Raw genomic sequence first — 20,916 nt, 5'->3', positions numbered from 1 at the left:
CTCCCAACCATGAACCCACAGAGCATGCCTGCAAGCTGCCCTGTCCCGGGGACTCCATGATATTGCTTGGGACTGAACCATAACCACGTGGCTCTCCTTTATCAGATATAGGAAGACCCAAGAGCCCACCATTCCTACCCTAAGATAAGAAAAAGCCCAGTAAGGTACAACATCGTTGTTTCAAAAAACCAAAGTGTGTGAACTGTAGGGTAAAAATAATAACCCCTAATAGGTTCTTATTGAAACTGATCCCTGTTACAAAAGACAAATTAAGAAGAGAAAAACAAACAGAAGTTCATTAACATGTATATTTCATATATACATATCTTCGTAAATCTATGTTCTGCTTTTAGGAAAAAAGAGGAAAGGCAGAGAGTGTGCCTGTATCCATTTCTTGTTAATGGCCTTCAGCTCAACATTCCTTCATATTTTTGGGAGGCATTTGCTGATATCCCACAAAAGTAAATGGTAAACAGAACCCAGCTGGGGCTATGACAGAGCCCAGAGCCAACTCAGCTACATTGATCAAACTGACTGGGCTCCTACACAAGTGGCCCCACTGAAGCTGTCAACCAACTTTAAGTGTTTCACCCCAACAAACTTGTTCTGGAAGGCTTCTCTTTCACAGTGTGAGAATAACAGGGCTGGATCAGATCACAGCCCTGAGCATGACTAACCTGCCTTACGTGTGTTTTTGGTCATGCAAATACAAACATTGACATTGACATAAGCAGTTCTGCCCGGGCCAGGACTGTTCTTCCTCTGTGTCTCAAATTACTTTGGAGGGTTTCCAGCAGGAAAATCACTGGACCCTGAATTGACACTACTCTTAACCAGCACATTCTGTGCTGGCATTTTAGATGTAACTATCAGTGTTTGTAGATGACACTTTGAAAGTCATTCTCTTTGAGAGGCAACACTTTCCCCTTTCTTTCCTCCTCTTAGACTTTTCATTTCTCCTTTGCCTACCTTTAACCCTCTACAACACACACACACACACACACCCTCTGCCTGCGTTCCAAAGCTAGCCTCACTGACCTGAGACATCAGTCTTTAGCCAGGCAGTCGGTTCTCATCCATGTTGACCTGCATGATTCTGCCAGCCCACTGTCTAGGGGACTGGGGATTTCCACCAGGGTCTCCAGCAATTATGGCTAAAGTCTTATTCGAACCCACACTTGTGCAAGTTACCCAGAATGTTGAAATAGTTTTTGACTTTGTAATTCAAATTTAGGCCTTTAAGTGTGTCAAGCCTACTTTTCACTTACGATAAAAAATTTTGCTTTTGTGTTTTCTTGCTTTACCAGGCAGTCACTAATAGGAATGAAGCTTTCCATTTTAGGAGATCAAGTTTTGTAGGACCTTATTTTTATTGTAGTTCATGATTTTTTTTTAATTTTTTTACAGTCTTGATTTCATCCAGGCTCAAGCAGCATGACCGGAACAATTCATTGATAACCAACAAAAGAATTAATTGTAAGGAAAAAATGTAAAGTCATAAAAGAAAGTCAAAGGTTGGCCCTTCTAACACAGCCATTTTACAGACAAAGAAAGCCAAGTTAAAGACTGTTCAAGCAACATGACCAAGGCATACCACGGTATAGGACTAGCAGAGATGGCCCAGGAATCATGGCCTGCCATCTCCAACGCCACCTTATTTCTCCTGTGTGGGATGACAGGGGTGCTTTGGCCAGGAGAGCCATGGGTAAAGACTACACAACTAGCATTGTCACTTGGGATTATGTTCAGTTGTCACAAAACAGGAAACGCATCACAGTATTTTAAACAAATTAGGGATATGTATTTTTTTCCATGAAAAAAGAATCAAAAGGTAAATGGTTCAAGACTGTCCTGGAGGCTCCACAGCATGATGGAGTAATTCAGGTTCCTTCTAGCTTCCCTGCTCACCTTCATTAGGAAGTATCCATAGTCTTCCTGTTGTCAGGATGTATTTCCAGTTGTCACATCCATGTTCCAGGCAGAACAAAAAGGGTGAGCTAAGGGAAGCAAGTTCTCATTCCCACTGAGTCCCTTTTAAAGAACTTTCCAAATTCCGCACTCTATGCCTTCTGTTTACTTCTCACTGGCTAGGCCAGTGCCATATGGTTATTTCTAGCTTCAGAGGAGGTGGATACGTGAGCACTCTGGATAAAAGTAGGGTCTATGAGTAGGGAAGAGGGAAAAAATATTCTATAGGCAATAGTAGTCTCCCGAAACTGGGGAAGACTGGCCCTAGGAGCCACTAGGGATAAATCTATTCTATCAAATGGGAGGAAACAGGGAGGAGAGGAGCCAAATGCAGTGGAAAATCCTTAGGTTTAATTCTACTTACTTGCTTGGCAGCCTTTCAAACAGTTTATCCCCCCCCCTTTCTTTTTTTTTTTTTTTTTGAGATGGAGTCTCACTCTGCCACCCAGGTTGGAGAGCAGTGGCATGATCTTAGCTCACTGTAGCCTCTGTATCCCAGGTTCAAGTGATTCTCTAGTCTCAGCTTCCTGAGTAACTGGGATTACAGCTGTGTGCCACCACGCCCAGCTAATTTTTGTATTTTTAGTAGAGGCGGTGTTTCACCATTTGGGCCAGGCTGATCTCAAACTCCTGACCTCAGGTGATCCGCCCATCTCAACCTCCCAAAGCTGAGATTACAGGCATGAGCCACTGTGCCTGGCCCCTCCCTCCTCCTTAAGTGCCTATTTTTTCCTTGGTTTCCAGGAAATCATCTGGTTTTCCCCTGCAGTACTGCCTATTTCTTCCCAGTCCTGGCTACATCCTCTTTCCCTTCCTGACCTCTAGCACCAGAGAAACCTAGGATGTAGGTCTCAGATGGCTTCTCAATCTATGTTTTCTTCCTGGAGCTCTCATCCAGCCCCACGGCTTTATATGCTTTTTTTTTTTTTTTTTGAGATGGAGTCTCCCTCTGTCACCCAGGCTGGAGTACAGGGGCACAATCTTGGCTCACTGCAACCTCTGCCTCCCAGGTTTAAGCAATTCGCTGCCTTAGCCTCCCAAGTAACTGGGATTACAGGCACCCACCACCACACCTGGCTAATTTTTGTATATTTAGTAGAGATAAGGTTTCACCATCTTGGCCAGGCTGGTCTTGAACTCATGACCTTGTGATCCACCCACCTCGGCCTCCCAAAGTGCTAGGATTATAGGCGTGAGCCACTGCGCCCAGCCTATATACTTCTTATATGCCCCAATTTTTATCTCTACCCATGTCTTCAACCTTCTAGTCTCATTTTGCTGTCTGCCTTAAATTTCTACTTAGATGTTTAATCAGCCTCTCAATACTAACGTGTTTAAAGCCAAATTTTTAATTTAGCCCCCAAACGGATTCCTCCCCGACTGTTCTCCATCTCCATGATATGATTACTATTTATAGGTTCATGCCAAAAGCCTGTGTCATCCTCGACTTCTTTTGTTTTCTCTCATCCCAATGCAAGCCCTTCAAACTGTCTCCAGAATCCGACCACCTCTCACTCCGTCCAGTACTGCATTCCTGGCCCAAGCCACTATCATATCATCTCTTGCCAGGCCTACCCCTCCTAACTGGTTTCCTTGTTTCCATTCCTGCCCTTCTATAGTCAATTCCTCACACTGCAGCCAGAGTGAGCCTTCTAAAATGGAAGTCAATCAGAACAAGGATCTCTGAGGAATACTTTTAAAAAGAAAAAAGAATGGAGTGTAATCCCATTCCCTGCAAGAATGTTATGTGTCACACCTTATCAGACCACATATGTGAGTTATTGGCCTTAATTACTAGATTCCAAAACACATATATACCCAAAGTTTTGACAGAACTTTGACAGTTCAGGCTGTGGGAGGGCTAATCTCTGTCAGCCTCTGAGCCACGCCCTGAAGCTACGCCCATCTATGCTGTCACTGCTCTCTAGCATTTAGGAACCTTGCATGTTTCATGAATCTCCCCTGTGTTGGTCAGGCTGGGTCTCCCAAGAACCTCTTAGAGAAAGGGAGGCCTCAAAACTGATTAGACTTTACATCCACAAAGGCCTGCTTCCATCCTAACTGAGCAACTACACTATGAGAATTAGACCCTAAATGAAACTGGAACTCATTCATTATGGGGTTAACATACCTCATCTATTGAGAGCATTCCCTGTGAGATTTGTGCTAAAAAAAAAAACTCTTTGTATAACAATCAATGTGATTTGTGAAGTCATACTTTAATCATCTCTTTATTTAATCATACAAAATAGTCCTCTTGAAGGCTGGCACCTGGCTTATAGGATCTTCCCTATCCTCTCTGTGTCTCCATTCTTTCGCTTGTTCATACTTCTCCAATGACACTGGCCTACTTGCTGTTTCTTAAATATACCAGGCATATTCCTGCTAAGAACTTTGTATTGCTGTTTCCTATTCCTGGAATGTTTTGCCCTGTGATCTCCACATTGCTCTTTCCCTCAGTTGATTCAGGTCTCACCTCCAATGTTGTTTCTTCAGAAAAGTGGTCCCTGCTGACCTGATGCCTACTGTTCTTCACCCCCTGACTCAGCATGATTTTATTTTCATAGCACCTATCACTGTCTAACACTGTGGCACATATTGGTTAACTGTACACTCAATGAAAGCAGGGATTTAGTTTTGTATAACACTTTATCCCCAGTGCCTCTTGTATAGTAGGTGCTCAAAAAAGATCTGTTGAATTAATGAGTGAATTCATAATAGAGGAAAAAAAACCTTTAGGAGACAGTAATTATGACATGGTTTTTGAGTCTTTCTTAGAGAGGCTTATATAGTGCTTTAGAACATTATTCTTTAGCCCACAGGGAAATCCCAAGAGACAGGTGGAGCAAGCTGGCAATACTGTAATAGAAATCCTCTGACGAAAGACATAACATGCCCTATTTATGTTAATGCTAATTCCTCACATCTTACAATAAGTACTGCTGACTTTCAACAATATAATCCCTATCCAGCAGGAGATGAAAATTCTGGAAAGTAGAATGGAAAGGCATTGTTCATCTTCAAAATGGCATTGAAAATATAATGCAAGTCTAAGCCCAAGAAACATGAGAAAACATTATGTTCACCGAAGCTGCTGCTGATCTTGAATTTTAGGAACAGACCGAGTTCTTCACATCAAACCAAATCTTGCAGGTGGAATGAAGATAGGATAGACTTTCTGACCAAGCCACTTCCTGAACAGAGACTTAGGGTGATTGTGAGAAGGGTTCATGCATAGAGTATGAACCAGTGTATTCAAATGGCAAAGTGAGAAATAGGAGCAATTAGCCAGATGACAGTGGTTCAAGAAGACCTTAAAATGTCAGTGATCCATAGCAAGTCAGGACATCAGTGACAGGGAGAAAAATACCCATGTATGAGTGGAAAAGTGCTGGAAGAAAAAGTTACTAAAGAGTCATTGCTGTTAAAGCAACAGAGGATGCTCTGTCTTAAAGGTGTGTTCAGGTTTCTCAAAACAGCATTGACAAACATGGGAAGAAAGTATTATAATTAACAACTGTTTTTACTATTATTTTAGGGTAAGGAATGTTCTTTGCTGGATCAGATACAAACTCCAGAATCCACAGGTAAAAATAATGACAAGTTAATTACATAAAAAATACTTCAGGAAAAAATTCATTAATGACAAATAGAGGACACACAATGACAAACTGGGAAAAATATTTTACCAATATATGACCAAGTGCTAATTTCCTAAGTCTGTAAAGACCCTTAATAATCAATAGATACAAATAACATGCCAAGAAAAAAAACAGACAAGGGCAGAAAAGAAATTAAATTGCTTGTAAACATAATAATTTTGAATGAAGAAGCTGAACTCATGGGTATATATGCAAAATCTAATTTTCATTTTTCTAAAAGTTGCTGTTAACTGTGGTCTCTCGGCCCACCCTCCCCCTCTCTGTTCCCCATCTACAGCTGTTAACAGTCAGATAACTTAATATCTCAAACTACCTCCACAAGTATTTAGTTAAGACAATCCTATTCACATTCTTATATTTCAGTCTTGTTCATTTATGAAATTTTAATCTCCTATTTGATGAAAACCTTAATTTATGAAACTTCAACATCATAACATCACATTCCCCCCCATCCCCCTCCAGCACAGGCTGGCTTGGTGACTGGGAATGGCCTACACCCCTTTTTCTGCTCTGTGACTGGTAAGGAGCAGGGGGGAATGCTTCTGCCAGGCAGATTCTCTTGGTTGTCATCACTTCTCTCTTTAACACAGATTGGTCTTGGTTTCCACAGGGGAGATGGCCGAAGCCAGTTTTCCAGGGCACTGGTCATTTGTTTCTTCTAGGGAGGTTTCTGTCAGGGGCTTCTTCTACAGAGTCACAGCTCTGGGAGCTCTGGCTAAGGCCTGACCTCTTCCTTGTCCCCTCACCTGACATCCCCACGTCAGCCTCAGTGATGCTAGGTCTACCCCACCTGTCCTTTCTGTTGAGGCTTTCCTCTGCTCCCTCCCCTCCCCATTCCAAGGGAACATTCTTATGGTGGGATGGGAGGTTAGAAAGCACTACCCGCTATGGTTAAGATCTTTGTAATGATTTATATTTTGAATCTTAGGGGAAAGCTTAAAACTGGCCAGGCGCGGTGGCTCACGCCTGTAATCCCAGCATTTTGGGAGGTCGAGGCAGGCAGATCACGAGGTCAGGAGATCGAGACCATCCTGGCTAACACAGTGAAACTCTGTCTCTACTAAAAATACAAAAAATTAGCCGGGTGTGGTGGTGGGTACCTGTAGTACCAGCTACTCAGGAGGCTGAGGCAGGAGAATGGCATGAACTCTGGAGTCAGAGCTTGCAGTGAGCTGAGATTGCACCACTGCACTCCAGACTGGGTGACAGAGCGAGACTCCGTCTGGAAAGAAAAAAAAAAGAAACTTAAAATTGTACAGGATCTGGATTTATAAGTGTCTTTTAAAAAATCTTAAAAGCAACAACCAAATGTATGAGCTACTTGTGAGCGGTTTTGAGGGACTAGGACAGGAGGTGGTGAAAGTATGAGAAGGCTCTCCATGCATCCTTTCCATCACAGCAGCCCAACCACTACCTACTCCAAAGGTAGCAAAACCTTAAGATGGAACTGCTCTTTTAATTGACTGGCCAGTAGCCTTAAAAGTATACCCTGATTGTAGACTGCCTCCTTTCCTTGTCTGTATCAAAATTGTTTCCAGTGAGAAACCCACTGTACCCCCAAAGCCTCAAGCTTTGCAGTTTGTGTCCAGAGAAGAATGTACCCGCCCATTGAAATAAACCTTAGCTCACAAAGTCAAGTAGACAACAAACCCCATCTGTTTTTAAAATATATTCATTTGGCTTTTATTCTGAGTTCCCATGAAGCTAACCTGGCAGTAAATTCTACCTCACCCTTACTTGAGGCACCTCCAAGTCCTACTGCCTGGATAATACCAGTTTCCAGTGCTGACTTAGTGCAGAGGGAGCTGCATAAACTTTGGTTTATCAATTTTATGTCCAAGAAAATGCTATCCATTGTCCCTGGGGGTATGGCAGCTTCATTGGATTTACTTCCATTCTACTCTTAGACCATAGCAATCTTTTGGTGCTGTGGCTCAAAATCCAAGGAACTGTGACTTCTTCCCCCTGGACTTGGCAAAGAGCAGTAAGTCCCTGAGACCTCATCACCTCCTCAGGGCAATGTTCTGAAGCAGAAACATGGCTCTGCTCGTCCAAGACCATAGGTCTCTCCTCTCTTCAAGCCAAGGGGTATCTTTTCCTTACCTTGATCTTCTCAGTCTGTCTCCCCACAATGCCTCTTTCCCTCATATCCTAATCTACTCAGTTGACTTCAGTTTCTAGGAAGCGCATAAGGTCTCCAACATTCCACATACCTTCTCTGAAACAATGACACACAGAGAATACCATGAGCAGGAATGGGAGGTGGAGGAGTTAAGAAGAAACAAAAATATGGAGAGAATAAGAATTATACAAGTGGTGGGGCTCAGTGGCTCACACCTGTAATCCCAGCACTTTGGGAGGCTGAGGCAGGCGGATCATGAGGTCAGGAGATTGAGACCATCCTGACTAACACAGTGAAACGCCATCTCTACTAAAAACACAAAAAAATTAGCCGGGTGTGGTGGCAGGTGCCTTTAGTCCCAGCTACTCAGGAGGCTGAGGCAGGAGAAGCACTTGAACCCAGGAGGCGGAGGTTGCAGTGGGCTGAGATCGTACCACTACACTCCAGCCTGGGTGACAGAGTGAAATCCTTTCTCAAAAAAAAAAAAAAAAAAAAAGAATTATACAATTAATACGCCAAACTATTTCCAACCAAGTCTTGTTCTTGGGCTCTGTTTTCTCAGTGCTTATGTCACCAGACATGTGGAAGACCCCTCACAATGTGACATCCGGCAAGTTTCCTAAGACATATGGTCTGCTGGTGTGCAGTTTCATAAATGGTTCCCTTATATGTCAATCTCAGTGTGAATAAGACTCCAAACAGGATGGTGAGAAGTAAGAAAACCCCATTTCAAACAAGCTTCTTTACCCTTGAAGTCTGTGAATTAACCTATTTATCTACTTTGAAGCTTTCTCTTTGGTTGGATGCACAGTCATTTAATAGTAGAATAATTGGACATGAGTAGATTGTCTAAGCGCACAGGTAATGGGGTTTAAATGTTCCTTTTACATTCTCCTTCTGGCTTGCCTGACTAGCTGCCATTCTTGATTCAGGGTGAGACTTATGTATAAATAGGCAGGTTACAGCATCATCTATTTGTGTGAACTAAGGAGTTCAAAAGTTTTACCCCAAAGAACAAAATATCTTCTCTATCTTTGGTTGCGATCTGAAATTCTACTAGTTTACATTTATTTTCTTTGTAATATACAATGCTTCTGGGATAGCTAAGGTGTCCGTTTAAAAATGCACATACTGTTCTTGGGAAAGAGACCACTTTTATGTAATGTGATTTTATGTGATTGCTTTGAATTTGAAAGAAGCTGCTAATGCCCTGACTCTCCTAAAGCCTTGGGGGATGTTGACAATGACTACTGGGAAAATGCTGTGTAACTAATACAATCGTGGTCTTGATATGCTTGTGGCTAGCAAATAAGACCATCTTTTTAAAAAAGTATCCATAATTCAATGACACAGAATCTTCATTCCTTAGATGAAAAACCGTTTTTCTACTTGGTTTACCTACTCAAAGAAATCTCTGAAAATCATTGAGTAATGTTTACCTGGTCCATAGGTTCTTCCTGGCAGTTATTTGTCACCTCCGCCATACTCTGAGCTGCTGCGCACCAAGGCTTGGAAGTTACCTCTTGACATCTTGTAGTTGGCTTCTGTTGGTTACTGCTATGTTTTTAAATCACTTTCCTCCCTGTGAGGCCTCTTTGTTAACTTCCAAAAATACAGCTAAAAGCAGGTGGAGGCTTTCAAAAACTTTACTGAACACTGGAGAACAATAGTAAAGAATCAAAACTTAAAGCTATATTGGCCACAGCTGCTCCTAAGTGTGAGACCACACACCTCTCCACAAGAGGTGGATCCCTAATGACAGTCTCTCTGCTTAGCTTCCTCCAATGTCAAAGTAGCAACTTGATCTTCCACCAAGAAAAGGGACATTGACCATGTCCTGCCTATTGCCAAACCCCACTATCAAGACGAAATCTCCAACAGTTCAACTCTGTCCTCTTTAAGAGAATCCACCAAATTATTATGCATAGCAATTTAATATCTCATCTCTTAGATGGAATGGACAAATTCATGGAGAGATACAAATTACCCAGTCTGAACCAAGAAAAGACCGAAAATCTGAATAGATCTATAACAACCAAAATATTTGGTAATTACAAATTTTTTCCAAAAAGAAATGCATTGGCCCAGAGAGCTATGCTCATGAATTCTATCAAACATTTAAGGAAGAAACAATACCAGTACTAAACAAATTATTTTTGAAAATAGAGGAGAGAATGCTGCTTCTTTTTTTTTTTTTGAGACGAGTCTCGCTCTGTCGCCCAAGCTGGAGTGCAGTGGCCAGATCTCAGCTCACTGCAAGCTCCGCCTCCCGGGTTTACGCCATTCTCCTGAGTAACTGGGACTACAGGCACCTGCCACCTCGCCCGGCTAGTTTTTTGTATTTTTTTTAGTAGAGACGGGGGTTCACCGTGTTAGTCAGGATGGTCTCGATCTCCTGACCTTGTGATCCACCCGTCTCGGCCTCCCAAAGTGCTGGGATTACAGGCTTGAGCCACCGCGTCCGGCCGCGTATGCTTCTATATTCATTTTTTATGAGGTTAGTATTAGCCTGATCCCAAAGACAGATAAAGACATCATAAGAAAAGAAAACCAGGCTCATGAACATAGGTACAAAAATCTTTAATTAAAAACAATTAGCAAAACATACCCAGCAAAATACAAAAAGAACTATACATTATAAACGAACAGATGTATCCCAGAGGACAAGGTAAGCCAACATTCAAAAATCAATGAATACAGTATACGAATAGAATAAAGATTAAAAATATGATCATTCCAATAGTAGCAGAAAAAAGCATCGGACAATTAACATACTAGGAATAGAGGAAACTACCTCAATCTGACACAGGACATCTACAAAACGCCTACAGCTAACATCATACTTAATGTGAAAGACTACTTTTCCTGTAAGATCAGGAAAAAGGCAAAGATATCCACTCTAACAACTTTTATTCAACACTGTACTGGAGATTCTAGCTAGTGCAAAAAGAGGGGAAAAGAATGTAAAGGCATGCTGATTGGAATGTAAAGCCATATAGATTGGAAAAGAAGAGGTAAACTTGTATGTATTCACAGATGACATAATCTCATGTAAAGAAAATCCTACAGAATCTATAAAACCTATTGTAACTGCTGAGTTCAGCAATGTTACAGAATACAAGCTCACTGTACAAAAATGAATTGTATTTCTATAAACGATCAATCAACAATCTGAAAATAAAATTAAGAAAATAAATATATTCATAATAGCATCAAAAAGAATAAAATACTTAGAAATAAATTTAACAAAAAACCTGCAAGCACTATACAAGAAAACAGTATAATATTGTGGAAAAAATTAAAACACTTATATAAATGAAAAGTTATATTATGCTCATGGAATGGAAGACTCTGTCTTGTTAAGGCTGCATTTCTCACCAAATTGATCTATATATTTAAGACAATCCCAATCAAAATCTCAGTAGGCTTTTTTAAAAATAGGAAATGACAAGTTGATCCAAAAATGTATATGGAAATGCAAAAGACATAGAATAGCCAAAATATTTTTAAATTTCAAACTTATTGTAAAGTCACAATAGTCAAGACAATGTGGTACTGTCATAAGGATAAACATGTAGATAAACTGAACAGAATAAAGAGCTTAGAAATAAATTTATGTTGAATGGGTACTTGACAAAGGTACCAAGGTAATTCAATGTTGAAAAATATTTTCAATCTTTTGTGCAGCACAATATGACATACATATGCAAACAAACAAACCTTAGACTGTTACCTCACACTATACAGTAAAAATTAACTCACTGTGCACTAAAGGCCTAATGTAAGAGCTTGGGCTAGAAAGCTTCCAGAAGATAACATAGGAAAAATCTTTATGGTCTTAGGATAGACAAAGATTTCTTAGGATACAAAAACTAAGATCTATTAAAGAAAAAAAAATGATAAATTATATAAATAAATAACTACTACTCAGCAATAAGAAAGACCAAACTACTGATACTTGTAGCAACATGGATGAACTTCAAAAACATTTTGCTAAGTGAAAGAAGCCAGACACAACCACATATTGTGTGTGGTTCCGTTTGCCTAAAATTTTTAGAAAAAGCAAAATTATAAAGACAGAAAGCAGATGGGAATGGGGATTGACAGTAAATGAGCATGAGGGAAATTTTGGAGGTGATGGAAATATTCAAAAGCTCAATTGTGATGATCGCACAAGTGTATAAATTTACTACAACTTATGAATTTCATTATAATATGGTATTGGAGCATAATTTGAGGCATTGTGCCCATGGGCTCCAAATGGAAGATTCCAGCGAGATGCAGCCTGCATTGTCCCCCATGACCTCCCCACACTATACATCTGAGTCGCCTACCAGGCCTCTCATCCTGCAAGGTCCCATTGGCTCAGAGTCTTTCATTAGCCATGCTGTCAGTGCTCTTCAAGGCTTAGGAGCAAGTCCTCTCTCAAACTCCAACAAGTTGTTTCAGAACGATTTGTTCCTGCTTGGCCATTATATAGCATTAAATTTAGAGATTTAGTCTGAGATTTGTCTTCATTCTTTTACTGTTTCATAGTCAGTTTTCTGACTTAATGGTTGACTTAATGACTCTGAACTGCCTCTACTTAATTCTACAGATAATCTCTAAAAAGAGACTGACATCTGCCAAGTGATCAAATTGATTTAGGTGGCACGTAAAGCTCAACAACACTGAGGTAGCTGTTGGTAATAGTCCCAAGCCTGAGGTCACCTCCTAGCCTAGGAGGGTCTTGCATCTCCTCGTTTAAGTATCCCTCCCTTTGTTTCCTCTGCTCTTTTCTCTTGTTAGAGATACCATGGACTCCTAGATTATTCTCTCACTTTCCTCAACTTTTTCATCCTATTTTTATGTCTTTGTCTTTTCCTCCCATTTTCTGGGGATTTCCTTAATTTCCTCAACTTTCAATCCTGTGTTAATTTTGAACTACAGAGACATGCATTAAAGGGTGTGATTTTTTTGTTGTTGTTGTTTTTTTAAAATGAGTTTTCCTTAAGACATATCTCGGAATTCAATGGAGACTTTTCCTGTATCACAGTTATCTCTAATACAGGAAGAAGAAATGATAATTAATGTATGATCAATATTATCAGCCAGCCATCTTGGTGAAGAACAGAGCAAAAGAAGAGTAGTAAATGAGTACTAAAACAGATACAAAAAAAGCTCTCAAAAGGGAGGTGGAAAAATGCTCCCAAGAAATCCATAACCACCATCAAAATAAGAAAACCAGAAGTAGCATTTTAGGTGAGGGTGGGAGATGGGAGTAATAAGAAATGGAGCTCAATGGTAGACTTAATTTTAAGTTTGTTTAGCTTGAATAAATCATGAGATCATAAGGGTAGAGCTGTCAAGCTGGCAGCAGGTGGAAATGCATATCTTCAGAATGTGTTCAGAAAAGAGGTCAATGCTGAGTTAAGTATAAATAAAGAACACACATGAACAGAGCCTAAAGAGGGAAAGGGAAAATGGGGTCATTAATGGGGGTAGAACCTGTGATTACAGGAACTTAATACAGATGGGTGAAGAAGCTGTGGATTATTCTTTTAATAAGTGTGATGGTGAAAAAAAAGAGCATGTTATGGTGGCTCACTGGAATAGGAAGGCCAAGAAAAAAAGGAGAATTTGCATAAATGGAAGAGGAAAAGAAACAATAGAGAGGGAAAGACCAAGCATACATACACACACACACACACACAAATACACACATACACACACACACACACGCAAAGAATGAGTAAAGGGATAGTATGAGGTCAAGGTCATAGCCCAAAGAATTATTCCTGGAAAGCAGATGTTTTTCACTTCTTTCTCTCAGGAAAAATGAAGACAGGGTGTGTGAGGCCCTAGGCAAAATTTTTTTTCCAAGGTCCAGTCTATATAAACAATTTGATTAAAAATATATTATAAAATTCATAGACCCATGCGAGATAGTTGTCTATCAATGAAAATTTAAAATAATAGGTAGAAAAGAGATACTATCATATTTGTTTATTGTCCAATCAGCACACAAAAATATTTATTGTAATGTCTCTCCCTGTTCATGTCCAGGAACTATCTCTTTGGGTTCTTTACTATCACATGCACCACTATTGGCTAATTTCTTACAATGCTATGGCTCTTCAGAACTTGTTTATTTTGAAGTAAATGCAGATTCATAGATATTCTTGCTCCTGCAGTTTCCTGATACCACAGCATCATCCATCATGCTGCCCATGAATATTGGCTTTGAAAGTCTCTCTTAAAGGTTGTTATCATGCTTTGTTGATAATGACCACGAGTACAAGTCTTACCCATATTATGCAGAAAAAAATGTGAATGAAAACTCATTTTCTGGTCATATTAAATTTATTCTTTGGAATTTTTATACCATAAATGTAGAACAACATGTCTTCCCATCATGTCTTCTCTAGAACTCTTTGAGCTGTAATTGCTATGTTTCTAGAATATGATCTCATTCAATGTTGACTACACCTTTTCTTTACACATGCCACCACTAATAAGGAGGATAGGAGAAGAACCCATGGGCAAAGCTAGAGGACCAGTTTCATCCATGAAAGGAATGTCCTTTGCTCATTTAATCAATCCAAAAGAGTATGATGACCACATCAATCAAAGACAAGAGAGGACCTCCATCAGAAGGGCTCACTAGTATTGTGGGTCACTGGTCTCAAAAGCCCTTGGAGAAAATAGTCACAGTTAAGCTAGAGTACTGACTGACATGGGTGCAGAGCCTGTGGAGGGTGTGAGGTGTGGGTGTCCAATGATGGAACACACCTGCTATCATCTGCCATCCTCAGGTTCTGTAGACTGGAGGCAGAATTATAGTCAGTGCACTGATGGGCCAGAGCCTAGACATGGGCTCATACATGCAGTTCAAGCTTAACAGTCAACAATGGATTTTCATAACCCCAAGTGCCACAGTTGTCCTCCACTCACAGTCAAATCTCTGTGGGTATAACCAAGTGACTGTTTACATGGGAGGTGAGGGCAGAAAGAAAAATGCTGCAATGATTTTTATTACCTTCCCCAGGGCCATAATCATGCAAGTCTCTTATCAGGCACCATATAGCCAGTTTTCCCATATTTTAAAAGTGAAAACATTGAAAGGAAGCAAGGACTCTTTCTAAATAGATGGACTTAACAGGAAATTTGCAGATCTACCATCTCTCATCTTTTGTAGATATGCAGCTATCTCTAAGACGTGGTAGATCTTGTGGTACCTGCTTAAGAATCACAGACAGTAATTAGAGGTGGGTTAACGCCACCTGCTTCCCAGAGAAATAAATTGTCACTGAAAGTGAGTGCCAAGGAAAAAGACTCTACATAGGACTTTCCCAAGGTTTTCTCATGAGTGTATGAGCAGGCAATGGAAGATATTCCTGTAATTTGACAGCTTTCACAGAGTGTTGCTTAAATAGAGGAACCAGGGTGAGTAGAAACAATGCTTTCCTGAAGAAGTGACAATTCTAAGGTCTTAGCAAAGCTAGAGTTTCTGGGAAAGAAAAAAAAAATGCACTAACGGGGACAGAAATTCAGCAGAGATTTGGTTGAAAAAAATCCAATTCTAAATCACTATTGGCATCAGATCCTAGAAAATCTTTAAAATAAGATTTCATCCTAAATCTCTACACTAAATAGGTTACTTTCACATTGATGAAAACAAATTATTTAAACTCACAAGAAAGCATATATCTAGATAAGTGGTAAAATTAAACCCTAGGAAACCTTGCCAATTACTTATAGTCTATGATTCTGTTTCTAAATTAATAGTTTTTTTGAATATATATTCAAAACTACATGTTTGTTGCAGCAGTATTCACAATAGCTAAGATATGGAATCAACTTGTGTCCATCAATAGAAGAATAGATAAAGAAAATATGGTATATATACACAGTGGAATACTATTGAGCCACAAAAAATGAATAAAATCCTGTCATTTGGAGCAACAAGGATGGAACTGGAGGTCATTATGTAAAATATGCCAGGTACAGAAAGATAAATATTGAAAGTCCTCACTCATATGTGGAATCTAAAAAAAGCTGATGTCATAGAAGTAGAGAATACAGTAGTGGCTACCAGAGGCTGAGGAGGATGGGGGCAGGGAGGACGAGGAGAGGTTGGTCAACAGGTACAAAGTTACAGTTAGATAGGAGGAATAAGGTCAGGTGTTCTATTGCACAGTAGCACGACTATAGTTAACAATAATTTATTATTAATTATTATTATGGATTTGAAATATTCCTAACACAAAGAAATCACAAATGTTTGAGGGAATACATATCCTAATTATCCTGATTTGATCATTGTATATAGTTTCCATGTATCAAAATATCACATGTACCCCATAAATAGGTACAATTATTATGTATCGATTAAAAAATAGCTACAAATATTCAGGACTACCATCATAAATATAGAGTTCTAATATACCAAAATGATTTATTCGTTAAGAAAAAGTTAAATCCCACCAAAAAAAGCATCCATAGGAATAGAGTCTTAGGCTTTCTACTCTGTGCTGAGATACACAAGATCCACCCTGGAATCACACACCACTTAGGCAGAAAGAGAAAATAATGCATACTCTCATAATTTACAGTCTTGGTTTTAAACTGTTTTCTTCCCCATTCTTGACACCTGGGTCCATCAAGCTCTCAGACCCTTAGGCCATGGACCTTCTTCTTTTCATCACTGGCATGAATGTTGGCCCTATTTAATTTTCTGTGTAAAATCATTATTTCTCCTTAAGATGTAGTTGTCTCTGGCTGTGCCAGGTGAACATGCCTCCAAGCCTGGCTCAGAACTATTCTTCCTCATGTGAAGACTGCCTGGTGTGGGTGGCACTGTCAATGGGCTCCCCCGTGGACTAGAATAGGTCTGGACAGTAGCCAACAAGTCTTTTATTCCAAGAAACTATCTCTGAGGAATCAAAGGTGGGAAAATAATTAATATTTAAAACAGTGCTTTGGCAAACAGAAACAGTAACAAAAATATTCCTTGGGATGGGAAACAGCCAGAGATGGCATACAGTCCTGGGCAGAAATGGAAGTTAACTCAAAAGCCACCTTGTTGCTAATGGAGAGATGACACCAACAAACACCGACTCACACTCATGCCTCCTTCTAAGGAAACTGCTCTGTTTACAGCCTTGCTGCCTAAGTGGCCCTGATTGGAAAACGCTGCCCTAACGCTCTTGGCCATGTCTGAGTGGGTAAAGAGTGAGTGTCCAACCCTATGTGACCAAGTTCCCAGGCTGATCTGACACCAAAACATAAGCTGCATGTATTAATTTCCTAGGACTGATGTAACAAATGACCACAAACTGGGGGGCTTAGAATGACAGAAATTTATTCTCTTACAGTTCTGGAAGCCAGAGTCTGAAATCAAGGTATTAGCGGGAGCATGCTGTCTCAAAACACTCTAGGGAAGATTCTTTCCTTGCCTCTTTCAGTGTCTGGTGGTTGCCAACAATCATTCTTGTTCCTTGGCTTTTAAATGTGTCGCTCCAATCTCTGTTTCTGCTGTCACATGGCATTTTCCTTATGCATCTTTTTTTCTGTGTCAAAATTTCACCTGTTCTTATAAGGACATCAGTTTTATTAGATTTAGGGCCCACTCTAATCTATCTGGTATGACCCGATCTTAATTATATCTGCAAATATCCTGTTTCCAAACAAGGTCACACATACAAGTGCTGTGGGTTAGGACTTAAACGTATCTTCTTGAAGGATGCAATTCAACCCCCGGCATTGGGTCAAAGATTTTTCTTGGAAATAGGAATTAAGAAACACACAGAGAACTAATCAGTTGGTGAGTGGAGTTCAAAGTAAAACAAAGCAATGTACTGGAATCAGGGCCATGACAACTGAAAGCCATGTTCAAGCAGGAGTTATTTGAGCGCAGCAGGGGGCAGCCCTGGAAGCTGGAGGAGAGAGAGGAGACCAAAGCAGCGATGGAGAGGGAGACAGAGCCAAAGATGTTGCGGATGGTTCCTGAAGTTGCGCCACACTCTGTGACTTTCTACCTTCAGTTTCTGTCTAGCTGTATATTAAGCCTCTTCTTAAGATAACTGCTTTAGAAATTTGTTCCTCGTGACTACATGAGCTAAGAGTCTGAGGAGAATCTTCTTTCTAGAAGTAAGGAAATGAAGGCCCTGAGAATGCAGTGACTCCAATTCAGTGTGCCACCTCCCAGTGTGGCCATCTTCCATGAGTGTCAGTTCCTCCTGACCACTGGATTCCAAGGAATGCCTGACTGCCAGGTAATGAGAAGGGTTTCCATTAGCACCTCCCTGAAAGAGTAATAATTACCGCAGGCCACCGGGCACACGCCCAGGCCTGCCTAGGAGGCACAGAGTGGTACAATAGCTACCTTTCTTCTGTGATTCCTGGATTCCAGGCCAAATCCTAAGTAGACATGCAAGTTAGGGTATGATGATGGCTGTTTGCCTACTCCATCAATCTCACATACGTATAGAAGGGAAGCTGGCATGGGACCTGGCATAGGCCAAAGGACTTAGTCAAGAACTGCCCTTTTCACTTTTTAGACTAGGATTCCCCGGAGTCTGTCTTTCCCCAAGCTGGCATAGAACAGATCATTTAATCATTTTCCACTACTAGTGGAAACCCAATGATCAGAGTCCCAGAAAAAAAGGGGCAGGGAGATTTATTCCGGGATTATACTCTACTATCACCTGTTCCCCACATTCTGCCATCTCTAAAAAAAAGTTTTGTGTAAGCATAAAACAGTGTGTCCTTCTAGGGATAATACAATAGATGCTTATTAAGAACTTTCTTATAAAGTGCTCAAATGTGAATGAATGACTGAAAAATTAATTTTATTTTAAGCTCGAATACCAAGAAAGAGGAGAAATCCAGTTTGGAAGTCAGAGAAGTGGTTTCCAATTCTGTTGCTCTGCTAAACCATGGATCGCCAAGAAAAGTTTTGATCTGACAAGTGAGAATGTGGAAGTAGGAATTGCAGTTACCACTCAGATGGACAGAGCAGAGTGTGGAGGCTCGCACTGTGAACTTCTGCTCCAGAACGACTGCAGGAATAAATCAGGAAAGCCGAGAGAACCCACAGACCCTCTGAAGGAAGCGAATTGCTCCTGCAGGACCCGGGAGACAGCCCAAATACTGTGAGTGCCCAAATTGTGAAAGTAGGAAAGGGGGATCATCCACCCCAAACACACACCCTCACTGGGAAACCTGAAGGTCTAGATCATGGGAGAAGATTCTGACCTTACCTGGAGCTGAGTGAATTTAGAGAGCTGAGCAAAATAGAGCGGTAGAGGAAGCAGCGGGAAAAGCCCTTTGGGCTCGCTGGGTGCCCTAGCAAGTCATTTCTGCCTTGCCTCACAAGGGTCCTTGGGGCAGGCTGCCAGAGGCACTGGGAAAAGGGAACAGGAAGAAGGAAACCTCCAGCTGAACTTTGTAACAATTTGAAGCCATTGAGAAGTCTTCTGGCCAGAACTTGGGGGAGGGCATGAATTTGGTGTGCAGAATCCACGGGTGGGGGACGCACAAAAGCCCTACTTGCTTTTGCAGCTGAGAGGCAGGTATCCCTGGGCAAGTTCTCAGCCCTGCTTGCCTATTGCCTGGAAACAGACTTGTTGCTATTGGGGGTTGGGGGCAGGCACATGGTGGGAGTGAGACTAACCCTTTGGGTTGAGTGGGAGCTAGGTGAGGCCTGTGACTGCCAGCTTTCCCCCACTTCCCTGACAACCTGCATGATACAGCAGAGGCAGCCACGCCTAGCCCTGCACCCACCTAATGGTCCTTCCCCACACACCCTGGTAGCTGAAGACAAAGGGCATATACTCTTGGGAGTTCTAGGGCCTCACCCACCACCTGTTCCTCCCTGTACTATCATGGCTGATGCTGTCTTGAAAGCACCACCTCCCAGCAGGAGGCCAATCAGAACAAAAATAGTGCGTTAAGCAACCAAAGTTAAGGATACTCACAGAGTCCATTTCACTCCCTTGCCACTTCCACCAGAGAAGGTGCTGGTATCCATGGCTGAGAGACCCACAGATGATTCACATCACAGGACTCTGTGCAGACAAATCTTAGTACCAGCCTGGAGCCTGGTGGACTTGCTGGGTAGCTAGGTCCAGAAGAGCCATAACAATCAATACAGCTCAGCTCTCAGGAAGCCACATCCTTAAGAAAAGGAGGGGAGTACTACATCATAGGAGCACCCCATGGGACAAAAGAATCTGAACAACAGCCTTGAACCCCAGATCTTCCCTCTGACAGAGGCTACCCAAATGAGAAAGAGCCAGAAAACCAACTCTGGTAATGTGACAAAACAAGCTTCTTTAACAGCCCCCCCACCACCAAAAATCACATTAGCTCACCGGCAATGGATTCAAACCAAGAAGAAATTCCTGATTTACATACAAAAGAATTCAGGAGGTTAGTCATTGAACTAATCAGGGAGGCACCAGGGAAAGGCGAAGCCCAATTTAAGGAAGTCAAAAAAAAAAAAAAAGGATACAAGAAATGAGAGGAGAAATTTTCAATTAAATAGATAACATAAATAAAAAACAATCAAAACCTCAGGAAACAATGAATGGACTTATAGAAATGCAAAATGCTCTGGAAAGTCTCAGCAATAGAACAAACAAGCAGAATAAAGAACTTCAGAGCTTGAAGACAAGGTCTTAAAATTAACCCAATCCAACAAAGACAAAAAAAATTTAGAAAATATGAGCAAAGCCTCCAAGAAGTTCTGGGATTCTGTTAAATGACCAAACCTAAGAATAATCAACATTCCTGAGGAAGAAGAGAAATCTAATATTTGGAAAACATATTTGGGGGAATAATCAAGAAAAACTTCCCAGGCTTTGCTAGATACCTAGATATGCAAATATAAGAAGCTCAAAGAACACCTGGGAAATTCATCACAAAAAAGTTACCACCTAGGCACAATGTCATCAGGTTACCTAATGTTGAGATGAAGGAAAGAATCTTAACAGCTGTGAGGCAAAATCGCCAGGTAACTTATAAAGGAAGATCTATCAGATTAACAGCACATGTCTCAGCAGAAATCCTACAAAAAGGGATTGGGGCCCTATCTTCAGCCTCCTTAAACAAAACAATTGTCAGCAAAGAATTTTTTATTCAGTGAAACTAAGCTTTGTTAATGAAGGAAAGATACAGTCA

The 20,916-nt window shown here is 40.9% G+C and overlaps 1 protein-coding gene across 1 annotated transcript in view; it reads right to left on the bottom strand.

Annotated features, from left to right (window-relative positions):
* Nucleotides 1-18,449, bottom strand: part of UMAD1 (UBAP1-MVB12-associated (UMA) domain containing 1) — a 559,686-nt gene extending 541,237 nt beyond the window's left edge. Inside the window, exon 1 of the mRNA XM_050782999.1 lies at nt 18,446-18,449. The gene's annotated coding sequence lies outside the window, so the exon portion shown is untranslated. The remainder of the gene's footprint in view (nt 1-18,445) is intronic.
* Nucleotides 18,450-20,916: the final 2,467 nt, after the last annotated feature.

The sequence above is a fragment of the Macaca thibetana genome, chromosome 3 (genome assembly GCF_024542745.1).
Source record: "Macaca thibetana thibetana isolate TM-01 chromosome 3, ASM2454274v1, whole genome shotgun sequence".
Lineage (NCBI taxonomy): Eukaryota > Metazoa > Chordata > Mammalia > Primates > Cercopithecidae > Macaca > Macaca thibetana.
The sequence above is the reverse complement of the archived record's forward strand: the minus strand, read 5'-3'. Positions and strand labels throughout refer to the sequence as shown.